Consider the following 14,637-nt stretch of genomic DNA (forward strand, 5'->3'; position numbering starts at 1 on the left):
TTATTTAACACCAAAACGTGTCTACATATATCCGTATCTAAACAAATCTAAGACAAGTAACATGGGACAGAAGGAGTAGATTTGATACCTTGATGATTTTCCACTTGTTGCCATACTGTTAGGTTCACATATGCATGTGTATTTACTGGGACATGAGTTCTAATTGATCAAACTTATAATATTTCTAATGCATACAATTCAGTAATACTCGAATGCAAAATTTTAAACGCCACAATTAAAATCATTTTTTTGTTTAAAACATGCATGTCTCAAACCTTACTACAGAATTTTCATGGCACTGCATAGTTCCAATAAAAAGTCTGCAAACATGTTTGAAACTGCAATGTATGAACATTTGCAAAAAGAAAGATGAAATTTAAGAAAAAATACCATTTACACAAAAGGTCAAACACCTTGTGTGCACTAGTGGTTGCCGAGGTGCTATGGTGGGACAAGGTTGGGGTTGCAGTAAGGGGGCGGAAGCCATATGATGCCTAGAGGAGTGGTTGTTGGTTGGCGACATTCTCCGATGTCGGTCCAGTGCGGATAATGACTTCTAGTGGAGGATCGGGGGGGGGGGGGGGGGGGGTGATATAGGAGTTGAGGACGAGACTAGTGGGTGGAGTGGCGGACGGTTGCCAGAGGAATTGGAAACATTTTTCTCCATTCATGGGCCAGTCAAGTAGGGGGTTGTTGGCAGAGCCCCTTGAACTTGGGGCTAGGGGTGGGGGTTATGGGCCACAAAAAAAGGGTGTCTACAGGATCCAACTTTTATGTGCCCAAAGCACCTAACAATAATTTTGAGGGTTCTATTGGTGGCTTGGATGTTGGGAGTGAAGATAGAACCTAGGCATGCATAACCACGGCTTGGGTAGTGACAATGAACTTCAGACTGTAGCCTACTGTAGATTCATGTCACTACAACGTTTCGAAGACAACGTGAGACCTGATGTCGGCCTAGGTACGCCAGTTCTCAGATGGATATGTAGAAGCCTTCCATCAAAAGTTAGTTGTCTAGGCCACTTCCCTTGACTTTGAGTTGGATCTAATTCTCGCTCCCGACACAGAAGAGGGTAGACTTCATCCAAGACACATGGGTTATATTGCTTCCTTCAAAGGTTTTAGGTTTGGCATGATTAGACACCAACCAAAAAGTCAACGAGTTTCAATTCGACTATTGAAATATGTTTTATATGGCAAACAAAATACAGCTTTAGATTCGACCTCAGCTGATGTTTCCAAACATACATTTTTTGTGAAATGTTGCACATGTTTTGTCAATCAAATTGAGGACCTAAAAATCCACGTCAGACTTGTATTCCCACCCGAAAGGATTATTGTATTTCACCCGAAAAAAGAAGAAGAAAGGATTATTGTATTCCTGAGAAACATACGCGCAAGTATACATCCGAGAAAAGTATATATGTGCATGCCATGTCGACTTGTCAAATTGAAGATCCAGAAGTGGACTGAAGCTCGAGCATTGGACTACATCGCTGTTGCTTAGATGGAGCAAATGACGTTGTTGGCGTAGACTTTGAAAACAACTAAGTCTTTTGTCGTTGCTGCGGTGAGCACGTTATCCAGCGACCAGTCGAACCCGGACAAGTGGCAACTTAACATATTGGCAGAGATTAGAGATCGTTTTAAAATTAATTACAGTATAATCATGCTCAAGAGGTACTAGAATAGTAAGGAGCGCATAGGTAATTCAGTAGCAATTCCCGTAGGCGAATTATCATCGAGCACGTGAGGGAGCTCCTAGTCAAGATTCAAGAAGCCACTTGAATTTCCAACATGCCAAAAGATTCAAGATTCAAGACGCTAACTGCAGTACCAATAGCAAGTGGGAGACGCTGACATTCAGTTGGCCAATGAAGACAAAGGGTCCTGCCCAGTTCATCCAGATCTTCTTGGTGGAATTTTCCTTTCGCTTTCCTCCGGCGTATTGGCGCCCAATCGCACAGGTGAGCGCACTGCCCAGTCGCTCCTTTTTTCCTTCTTCTTTCTGTTTTTGAACCAGTTTTCTTCGGTAGTTACCAAAAAAACCAGTTTTCATCGGTCTATTTTGTTTTCTTTCTGAGTACAAGTTTACTTCCTTTTCTTCTTTTCTTTTCTTTTTTTATATTTGCATCATTTTTTCTTCTTTTTACATTTTCTTTATTTTTCTCCTTTTGTTTTCGGTCCCACTTTTTTTTGTGAATATACTGTCTCCTATTTACATTAATATTTTAAAGAATGTCATGAAAAATATTTTTAAATATATGATAAATATTTTATTAAATGCATAATGAATTTTCTTAAAACACACGACAAACATTTTCTTAAACACGATGGATCTCTAGCCAAAAAGATAAATAAATCAAAATTCAACTCTCAAGAAACTAAACAAAAACACAGTTTGGAGACCCAATTTTTTGTCTACCGCTCCTCAGATCTCATATGTCACTTCAGGACGAAAATTTGGAAGTCCTAGCACCCTCCAGTATCTTTGAGGCCAAAATATTTAAGTTTTTTCTTCGAATTTACTTTTCATAAGGAGTATTTGAGCCTACCATATGTGGATTGTTGTTTATTAAGGTTCTTATTTTCCATTCTGCTTAACATATTTCCTATTTTTTAAAATTTCTTTTCTTTTCACTTTTGTACGATAAAACATTTATTAGTATACCATGAGCATTTCTTAAATGCACAAAGAATAAAAAACACACACCTTACATTTTTTATATGATGAAAGTTTTCAAAATACATGATGAACATTTTTCTAGACATGTGATAAAAAAATTCACGTATACAAAGGATATTGTTCATATAGCAACATTTGTTTGTTTTACAAAATACACATAAATGTTTTGCAAGCATGTGAACCATTTTCTTCTAAACAACGTGAACCATTTTTAACATTGCATGACCACTTTTCGAATTATTTAAAATCTTTTAAATTACATAAATGTTTTTCAAGCATGTGAAACTATTTAAAATTGGACAACATTTACTAAGTTACATGAATAGTTAACATAAATATGTGAACATCTTTTTTATTATGACCTGATCATTTCAATGAAATGTGTGTCCATTTTCCCGTATTACATGAAAAAACTATTTTAATTACATAATTTTTCAATTTTTTTAAAGAAACTACTAAAATCAGGAGGAAATGCAAAATCGATGAAATCGGCGGAGGAAGCATCGACAATGCATGTAGCGCAAGCAGGCGACAAATAGGGGAACTCCTCTTGTTCTCGTGCACAAAATAACATCATGGCAAATTGTAAAAAAAATTATGCTAGAATGGATTTTTTTTGTGAAAACTTCATTTATAAAAAATATCAAAAGGGAGTACAATTTTTGAGTAAATGGCTATAAGATAGTCACATGTCCAAAAGAATCCATTTACCGTTATTCTATTTTTATGCATTGGCATTTTTATGGCTCGCCATATGGAAAATTTCGTCTTTTGTATGCCATTGGATCTTGTTTTTAGCTTTTAAAAATAATGTCCAAATATAAGTTTTTGAAGATTTGTGAGATTGTCACAGGAAAACTGGGCCTTTTCTGACCCAATTTGAGGCTCGGACGACTTATCTCTGTTTTCTTGTGGAGAGAGGGAGTGGTTCATTTTGTGGGGGTTTGGGGCCAACAAATCGTTCGCTGGGCTGATCTTTCCTTGGGGCTACAAATATGACGTTCGAGTAGTATCGGCGTCCAAGAAGAACAGCTGAAAACTGTTCAAAGCAGAAAAAAACGATCTACAATGATGAGCCGGCCCACGATCCCGGTCGCCAGAGGCGAGCCTAGGTTATACTCCCTCCGTTCCCAAATAGTTGTCTTTCTAGGTATTTTAAATAGACACAACATACGGATGTATGTAGACGTATTTTAGAGTGTAGATTCACTCATTTTGCTATGTATGTAGTCACTTGTTGAAATCTCTAGAAAGACAAATATTTGGAAACGGAGGGAGTACTATCTCGTGTACTCCCTCCGTTTTTATTTAGTTCCCATATTAGTTTTGGTCAAAGTCAAACTTTACAAACTTTGACCAAGTTTATAAACAAAAATACTAAGGTATACAATAACAAATCAACAACATTAGATTTATTATTGAATGTACTTTCACATCGTATAGATTTATTATGATAAATGTCTATATTGTTTTCTACAAACTTGATCAAATTTTGTAAAATTTGACTTCAGTCAACTCTAATATGCAGAGTAAATAAAAACGAAGGGAGTGCTATTGAAAGAATAAGTTGCCGTGGGCCTCACCTTACCTGGGCTCAAAAAAGATAAGTTGACCGGAGCCATGGTCCACTACGTGGAAAGCAACTTCTCCTCAAAAGGAGAAAAAATAAAACAGGTGGAAAGCAGCACGGAGAACGGCCAGTTCGGGACGCCTCGACGGCATAGTATCGATCAGGGCCCTAAGCTAACCTAGATCGATCATATTAATGGCCGATGCACGCGCCGGCGCCGAGCTCGGGAACGACGCCCTGCGCGAGGTCTTCGCGCGCCTGCCGGGCCTACGGGACCTCCTGCGCTGCGCGGCCACGTGCAAGCGGTGGCGCCGCCTCGTCACCGACCGGGACTTCCTTCGCCGCCTCGGCCTCTGGCAGGAAACGGCGCGCCGCCCCTGTGTCCTCGCCGGGATATTCTCCCAGAACATTTTCTCCGTAGACGACTCGAGGACAAAGAGCACCCCATACGCGCCTCCGCGGTTCCTCAGCCTCCAGGCCGGCCTGGACGTACATGATCGTCGTCTTACCTTCGATTCGTTTGTCACCATCGACGATGACGACCGGCTCTTCCACCTCGCTAGGCCATTGGCGTCGCGCCGCGGTTTCCTCCTCACGCGCCTCCTGCTGCCTTCCTCCTCGCTCGGCGACGGCTACAACGGAGGGCGAAATCTCCTAGCGGTGCGCCGCCCTCTCCTCGACAGGAGGAGCACCTATCTTCTTCCGCCGCCTCCTGAAGTTTCCAGAGATTATTCCACACCGCTCGGGGGTAGAGCCACCAGGGTGTCCCATCATATTTGCATGCGCCCGAAAACTATGCATCCACTGCATATGATATGCACTCTTTACTAAGAAAATACATGTCCTATTCGGGTGCCATGCCACAAAGTCATCAAAACCATGCAAGTGTAGTGGAATCTGAATAATTCTGCGGGCATCCACTGGATTAAATAAACTTGTTATTAGCGCCTCATCCCACGTACTATTAGCCATATCAATTAATTCACAAACTTTGGTTAGGATCGTTTGACCCCTTGGTGATATCACCATTCTATCCGGGCTAGAGAGAATCCATGGATCCGTCCATATATTAACATGTTAACCAGTCCCAATCCTCCAAATATATCCTTTCTTGAAAGTTTCCAACCCCTTCAAGATACTTTGCCATGTGAAGGACGACCCATTTTCTAGTGTAGCATCAATAAGGAAACCATTTGGGTAATACTTTGCCTTGAGAACTCTCGTAACCAAAGAATGTGGGTCATTGATCAACCTCCAACATTGCTTGGACAACATTGCCAAGTTAAAAGAGTAGAGGTCACGGAAGCCCATGCCTCCTTCACTCTTAGGGATACACAACTTTCACCATGCCATCCAGTGCATTTTTTTGGTCTCCTTATCATCACCCCACCAGAATTGTGCAATAGCATCTGTGATCTCTTTACAAATTCCCTTCGGTAAGCTGAAAACAGACATAGCAAAAACATGAATAGCTTGGGCCACAACTTTTAATATGATCTCCTTCCCTCCTGTAGATAATATTTTTTTCATCCATCCCAATAATCTGATTTTAATTCTCTCTACAAAATGTCTGAAGCAGTCACTTCTATCAGCTCCCACCAGAGCTGGGAGGCCTAGGTATTTATCAGATAATGCTTCTGTATCAATGTGCAAAATTTCACAAATATCTTCTTTTGACACTACACTTGTATTTGGCCTGAAGAAAATCCTACATGGGTTGAACATGAACATCAACCCGTGAATTCTACAAATCTACATTCTACACGGGTCAAAAATGGCTAAAAATAAGAGATACACTGAACTCTTAAACATGAACCAGCCATATCAGTGTAAAAAGCACAGTTACGAAAAACAAAAATATCTAGCAAAAGTAACCCATGAATTGTACCATACATGGTTTTTGGAAGTAAGCCAAGCTACAAACACTAACAAAAAGATTGTTGCTAGTAAAACACTAATAAAAACACAAAAGGAAGTTGCTGCTAGTTAAATCATGGCCATGGTTTCTAGAAGTAAGCCAAGCTACAAAACACTATTAAAATTATCCCTTGTTTTTTTATACTTAAAAGATCCTTATTATGACAGTAATGTCCTTTCCTCTCTAACCACACAGGAAGAGCTTAACACACTAGATAAAACATTTCAATGATTTCAATGTAAACAACTAGTTAGGTAGGGGCTCCCCTTTGCTTCAAAATTCAGGGAGAAAAAAGAAAGGGCCAACCTTCAACAGTATATTCTGTGATGATGAGAACACACTAAAAAAGAAACAAGGATCAGAAAATGAAAAAATAAAAATAAAAAAGAAACAGAGGCTGTGGAGTTACCCCCTCCCTTTTTGAACTCCTTCCAGACATACATACTGATGCCGCTTACCCTGCTCTCACGGTCAACAAGGGTTCAGGCAAACTGTGCAAACCATCTCCTGTGCACATAAAAATGGCGCCAAACATAAATTTGTGCTAGTGCGAGGCATACATATTCAGCTAATGATTTTAGTGAGAAACTTGCATGCTTAAAAAAAAAGGGATTTCAAGATAATGATGATTTATCATTGGCGTCGACGGCTGATGAGCAAAAATATATTTACATTGGGTTGCAGAGATAAAAGATGAATCTATCAAAAGACCATATTAAAACAAAAAAAAATGTCTAAACACATGGAAGAAATCGACATACCACTGCTAGTGATGCATTTAGTAATCATTATCTTGATCCCAGACAAAAAAGTTGAACATGGTACTGATTCATAGGGTTTCAGCAAGAAAACTGGAAAAACATGCTACTGCTACTTATTAATAAGGGTTCAGCAAAAAATATGACAAAACAAATAAACATGACCACTCCTAGTGATAGATTCAGTAATAATCTCTCTTGTATACAGAGAAAAGATTCCAAAAGCATGCTATTGATTAAATGGGTTTCAGCAAAATCTAAAATAAAATAAAACAAGGGACTGAGCCACTCCTAGTGATAGGCTCAGTAATAGATATGAGAGGGTTTGGGTTCAGTACGTAATAATCCACAAACATGCTACTGATTTTCACGAAAATGGATTCGGCAAAAGTCTGAAAGAAAAATCATACAAAAAAGAGGACACACTACATGCCACTGTTTGAGTAAAAAGGGGGAGCGATTCTATGCTTCAAGCTACTAATCTGGGCTTGATCCAAACAAAAAATGGAACCCAAAATCCCGTCAGATCTACTGCATCTCACCAACAAAACAAACAAACAAGAAAAGGAGAGGATGACACTTACTCCATCAGCAGCACCGCCCCTCCTCTCGCTGGCCGTGGAGGAGCACATAGATTTCTTCGTTCCGCTGCAGATCTTCAGATTTGACCGAGAAGAATAGAGAGAGAAGGAAGAAATGGACCGACTTGCCGTTCCCCTCTTAATTACCACGGGTCCCGCTTCCTCTTCACCCCCTTTATTTACTGCACACCCCAGCACTTTGCCCCAGCCTACAAAAAAAGCGACATGTTTGCACGAATCCAGGCCGGCCCCAAGCATTTTCGTGAATTATACAGGCCGAAACACAGGGCAAAGCGCCCCAGCGCGAATCTACAAGCAAACAACGATCGAACGGCTGGCTAGTCGACTGAGACTTCGTGAAGTCTCAGTCGACTGATTTTTAGCAGCTCCGATTCAATATTGATAAGAATGCCACTCAAAAAATCTTGATAATAATAAACTAAACCCGCAAGAAAATGAGAATATATACTAAGATAATGGTATCTGAATTAACTGAAAAGATGTGTGCTCTTAGCTGCCACATATGAGAAAAGGACGCAGGTCATTAACACCAAAAAATTCCTTTCCAAAAGCAAGCACGGTGGTTTGCAAGTCTGATATGCTAATCATCTCACTCACAGTCCCCCAATCATGTCCTGGAACATGAACGCATCCAATCCAAACTCCTGGGCAGCCGTCGACGGCATTGCCAAGGGACATCCCATTATCCCATTGCTGGATTTGACTTGAAGTGTTCCCAGCTTCAGCGCTGCTGCCAAATCGTCTTGCCGTCACCAATCCTAGGCTGGAGCAAACCGAATGTTTATTACTCCCAAACCATTAATGAAGGAAAAAAAACAGATGATTCATGAACTTCTAAGGCAGATGAGTAAGATCTTTGGGGCTGATGGGGTCACATTGGAGGCTGTAGCACCCAGGGTGTCGGATCCTGTAACACGTTACGAAGGGAAGTTAGAGGCGACCCTTCACAAAAACGAATGCTCCCATTTTGGGGGATCCCGGCCCCCCTCCCGGGTGTGTAATGTACGTAGTATAAAAAGGTAAAGTAGCCCATATGCCATAGTTTCACGTAGGAAAAAGGAAGTAGCCCAATCCATGGAGGAAAGAACGGCAGATAGAAGCATAGGCATGTAATTAAGTGACATAGTGACATAAATCAGCGTGCGATCAGGAGGAGAAAAAGAGCAGCCTAGTCACGTAAATCACGTCGCCCCGTTCTCTATATTCCATACTATTACGTGGCATTCTCCCTCAACACAAAACGATCGTGCGATATGTACGTGTGCGCCCAATTAGGCAGACTGGTCTCAGGGGCGCTGTCCACAGCGACGACGCAGCACACACATAGCATAGCCTCTGAAAATTCACACTGCCAAATTGGGCACACACGTACATCGCCAAGCGCCTGCCACCAGACGTGGACATCACATCATCGCCAAGCGTACGCCAATGTAATCAATCCAAGGTATATCATATCAATTTCCCCTATAATTTTCAGTATAACTCACGGTGTTTAAAGATTTATTCGGATTTAGATATTGTTGCATCTGCTAAAAAGTTACTTTTCAAACTTGAAGCTATTGAAGAACCATTTAGAATAAAAATGACTCAACAGAGCTGAAAGGGTTACGAAACATTATGTATTGAGAAGAAACCGATGGATGAGATTGACATCGACACAATTATAATTGACTTTGCATCGAAGAATTTTAGAAGAAACTTTTTAGGTAACATGAATTAGTTTATATGAATATTTTTTGGATGTGTTTAAGTATTTACTGGTAACATTTTGTATATATAATGTATATATTATTTTGTTGGAAATATGCCCTAGAGGCAATAATAAAAGCATTATTATTATATTTCCTTGTTCATGATAATTGTCTTTATTCATGCTATAATTGTGTTATCTGGAAATCGTAATACATGTGTGAATAACAGACATCAACATGTCCCTAGTGAGCCTCTAGTTGACTAGCTCGTTGATCAACAGATAGTCATGGTTTCCTGACTATGGACACTGGATGTCATTGATAACGAGATCACATCATTAGGAGAATGATGTGATGGACAAGACCCAATCCTAAACATAGCACAAGATCGTATAGTTCGTTTGCTAGAGTTTTGCAATGTCAAAGTATCTATTCCTTAGACCATGAGATCGTGTAACTCCCGGACACCGTAGGAGTGCTTTGGGTATGCCAAACGTCACAACGTAACTGGGTGACTATAAAGGTAGACTACGGGTATCTCCGAAAGTGTCTGTTGGGTGACATGGATCAAGACTGGGATTTGTCACTCCGTATGACGGAGAGGTATCACTGGGCCCACTCGGTAATGCATCATCATAATGAGCTCAGAGTGACCGAGTGTCTGGTCACGGGATCATGCATTACGGTACGAGTAAAGTGACTTGCCGGTAACGAGATTGAACGAGGTATTGGGATACCGACGATCGAATCTCGGACAAGTAACATATCGATAGACAAAGGGAATAGCGTACGGGGTTGATTGAATCCTCGACATCGTGGTTCATCCGATGAGATCATCGTGGAGCATGTGGGAGCCAACATGGGTATCCAGATCCCGCTGTTGGTTATTGACCGGAGAGTCGTCTCGGTCATGTCTACATGTCTCCCGAACCCGTAGGGTCTACACACTTAAGGTTCAGTTACGCTAGGGTTGTAGGGATATGTATATGCAGTAACCCGAATGTTGTTCGGAGTCCCGGATGAGATCCCGGACGTCACGAGGAGTTCCGGAATGGTCCGGAGGTAAAGATTTATATATGGGAAGTCCTGTTTCGGGCATCGGGACAAGTTTCGGGGTTATCGGTATTGTACCGGGACCACCGGAGGGGTCCCGGGGGCCCACCGGGTGGGGCCACCCATCCCCGGGGGCCACATGGGCTGTAGGGGGTGCGCCTTGGCCTGCTTGGGCCAAGGGCACCAGCCCCACTAGGCCCATGCGCCTAGGGTTTCCAAGGGGGAGGAGTCCTACTAGTGGAAGGCACCTCCTAGGTGCCTTGGGGGGGAGGGAAACCCCCCCAGGCCGCCGCACCCCCTAGGAGATTGGATCTCCTAGGGCCGGCCAACCCCCCTTGGCACCCCTATATATAGTGGGGGAGAGGAGGGACTTCATACCTTGAGTCCTTGGCCTTAGGTTGCCTCCTTCTCCCTCCCCAACACCTCCTCCAACTCCATAGCGCTTAGCGAAGCTCTGCCGGAGTACTGCAGCTCCATCAACACCACGCCGTCGTGCTGCTGCTGGTGCCATCTCCCTCAACCTCTCCTCCCTCCCTTGCTGGATCAAGAAGGAGGAGACGTGGCTGTTCCGTACGTGTGTTGAACGCGGAGGTGCCGTCCGTTCGGTGCTAGGATCTCCGGTAATTCGAATCACGTCGTGTTCGACTACATCATCCCCGTTCTTTGAACGCTTCCGCTCGCGATCTACAAGGTATGTAGATGCATCTATTCACTCGTTGCTAGATGAACTCCTAGATGATCTTGGTGAAACGAGTAGGAAAATTTTTGTTTTCTGCAACGTTCCCCAACAGTGGTATCAGAGCTAGGTCTATGCGTAGTTCTTCTTGCGCGAGTAGAACACAATTTGTTGTGGGCGTAGATTTGTCAACTTTCTTGCCGTTACTAGTCCTTTCTTGCTTCAGCGGTATTGTGGGATGAAGCGGCCCGGACCAACCTTACACGTACGCTTACGTGAGACCGGTTCCACCGACTAACATGCACTAGTTGCATAAGGTGGCTGGCGGGTGTCTGTCTCTCCTACTTTAGTTGGAGCGGAATCGATGAACAGGGTCCTTATGAAGGGTAAATAGAAGTTGACAAATCACGTTGTGGCTTTAACGTAGGTAAGAAAACGTTCTTGCTAGAACCCTAATTCAGCCACGTAAAACTTGCAACAACAATTAGAGGACGTCTAACTTGTTTTTGCAGCAAGTGGTTTGTGATATGATATGGCCAAAGTTGTGATGAATGATGAATGATCTATATGTGATGTATGAGATGTTCATGCTATTGTAATAGGATTCACGACTTGCATGTCGATGAGTATGACAACCGGCAGGAGCCATAGGAGTTGTCTTTATTCTTTTATATGACCTGCGTGTCATCAAGAAACGCCATGTAAATTACTTTACTTTATTGCTAAACGCATTAGCCATAGTAGTAGAAGTAATAGTTGGCGAGCAACTTCATGGAGACACGATGATGGAGATCATGATGATGGAGATCATGGTGTCAAGCCGGTGACAAGATGATCATGGAGCCCCAAGATGGAGATCAAAGGAGCTATGTGATATTGGCCATATCATGTCACGTTTATTATTTGATTGCATGTGATGTTTATCATGTTTTGCATCTTGTTTACTTAGAACGACGGTAGTAAATAAGATGATCCCTCACAATAATTTCAAGAAGTGTTCCCCCTAACTGTGCACCGTTGCGACAGTTCGCTGTTTCAAAACATCACGTGATGATCGGGTGTTTTATTCAGACGTTCACATACAACGGGTGTAAGACAGATTTACACATGCAAAACACTTAGGTTGACTTGACGAGCCTAGCATGTACAGACATGGCCTCGGAACACAGAAGACCGAAAGGTCGAGCATGAGTCGTATAGAAGATACGATCAACATGAAGATGTTCACCGATGTTGACTAGTCCGTCTCACGTGATGATCGGACACGGTCTAGTTTAACTCGGATCATGTAATACTTAGATGACCAGAGGGATGTCTAATCTAAGTGGGAGTTCACTAATAATTTGATTAGTTGAACTTAATTATCATGAACTTAGTCTAAAATCTTTGCAATATGTCTTGTAGATCAAATGGCCAACGTAGTCCTCAACTTCAACGCGTTCCTAGAGAAAACTAAGCTGAAAGACGATGGCAGCAACTATACGGACTGGGTCCGGAACCTGAGGATCATCCTCATAGCTGCCAAGAAAGATTATGTCCTACAAGCACCGCTTGGTGACGCACCCGTTCTCCCTGCAGAACAAGATGTTATGAATGCTTGGCAGGCACGTTTCGATGACTACTCCCTCGTTCAGTGCGGCATGCTTTACAGCCTAGAGCCGGGGCTCCAAAAGCGTTTTGAGAGACATGGAGCATATGAGATGTTCGAAGAGCTGAAAATGGTTTTTCAAGCTCATGCCCGGGTCGAGAGATATGAAGTCTCCGACAAATTCTTCAGCTGTAAGATGGAAGAAAACAGTTCTGTCAGTGAGCACATACTCACTATGTCTGGGTTGCATAACCGCTTGACTCAGCTGGGAGTTAATCTCCCGGATGATGCGGTCATTGACAGAATCCTCCAGTCGCTTCCACCAAGCTACAAGAGCTTTGTGATGAACTTCAATATGCAGGGGATGGAAAAGACCATTCCTGAAGTATTTGCTATGCTGAAATCAGCAGAGGTAGAAGTCAGAAAGGAACATCAAGTGTTGATGGTCAATAAAACCACTAAGTTCAAGAAAGGCAAGGGTAAAAAGAACTTCAAGAAGGACGGCAAGGAGGTTGCCGCGCCCGGCAAGCAAGCTGCTGGGAAGAAGCCAAAGAATGGACCCAAGCCCGAGACTGAGTGCTTTTATTGCAAGGGAAGCGGTCACTGGAAGCGGAACTGCCCTAAGTACTTAGCGGATAAGAAGGCCGGCAAAACAAAAGGTATATGTGATATACATGTAATTGATGTGTACCTTACTAGTGCCCGTAGTAGCTCCTGGGTATTTGATACCGGTGCAGTTGCTCACATTTGTAACTCAAAGCAGGGGCTGCGGAATAAGCGGAAACTGGCAAAGGACGAGGTGACAATGCGCGTCGGGAATGGTTCCAAGGTCAATGTGATCGCCGTCGGCACGCTACCTCTGCATCTCCCTTCGGGATTAGTTTTAAACCTTAATAATTGTTATTTAGTGCCAGCTTTGAGCATGAACATTGTATCGGGATCTCGTTTAATTCGAGATGGCTACTCTTTTAAATCTGAGAATAATGGTTGTTCCATTTTTATGAGAGATATGTTTTATGGTCATGCTCCTATGGTGAATGGTTTATTCCTTATGAATCTCGAACGTGATGCTACACATATTCATAATGTGAGTACCAAAAGAAGTAAGGTTGATAATGATAGTCCCACATACTTGTGGCACTGCCGCCTTGGTCACATAGGTGTTAAACGCATGAAGAAGCTCCATGCTGATGGACTTTTAGAGTCTCTTGATTATGAATCATTTGACACGTGCGAACCATGCCTTATGGGTAAAATGACCAAGACTCCGTTCTCAGGAACAATGGAGCGAGCAACCGACTTATTGGAAATCATACATACTGATGTGTGCGGTCCGATGAGTATTGAGGCTCGCGGTGGCTATCGTTATGTTCTCACCCTCACTGATGATTTAAGTAGGTATGGGTATATCTACTTAATGAAACACAAGTCTGAAACCTTTGAAAGGTTCAAGGAATTTCAGAGTGAGGTTGAAAATCAACGTGACAGGAAAATCAAGTTTCTACGATCAGATCGTGGAGGAGAATACTTGAGTCACGAGTTTGGGGCACACTTAAGAAAATGTGGAATAGTTTCACAACTCACGCCGCCTGGAACACCTCAGCGTAATGGTGTGTCCGAACATCGTAATCGCACTCTGTTAGATATGGTGCGATCTATGATGTCTCTTACCGATTTACCGCTTTCCTTCTGGGGCTATGCTTTAGAGACTGCCGCATTCACGTTAAATAGGGCTCCGTCGAAATCCGTTGAGACGACACCGTATGAATTATGGTTTGGGAAGAAACCTAAGCTGTCGTTTCTAAAAGTTTGGGGATGCGATGCTTATGTCAAGAAACTTCAACCTGAAAAGCTCGAACCCAAATCGGAAAAATGCGTCTTCATAGGGTACCCAAAAGAAACTATTGGGTACACCTTCTACCTCAGATCCGAAGGCAAGATCTTTGTTGCCAAGAATGGGTCCTTTCTGGAGAAAGAGTTTCTCTCGAAAGAAGTAAGTGGGAGGAAAGTAGAGCTTGATGAAGTATTACCTCTTGAACCGGAAAATGGCGCAACTCAAGAAAATGTTCCTGAGGTGCCAGCACCGACTAGAGAG

This window comes from Triticum aestivum, chromosome 2B, assembly GCF_018294505.1.
Source record: "Triticum aestivum cultivar Chinese Spring chromosome 2B, IWGSC CS RefSeq v2.1, whole genome shotgun sequence".
Classification (NCBI taxonomy): Eukaryota; Viridiplantae; Streptophyta; class Magnoliopsida; order Poales; family Poaceae; genus Triticum; species Triticum aestivum.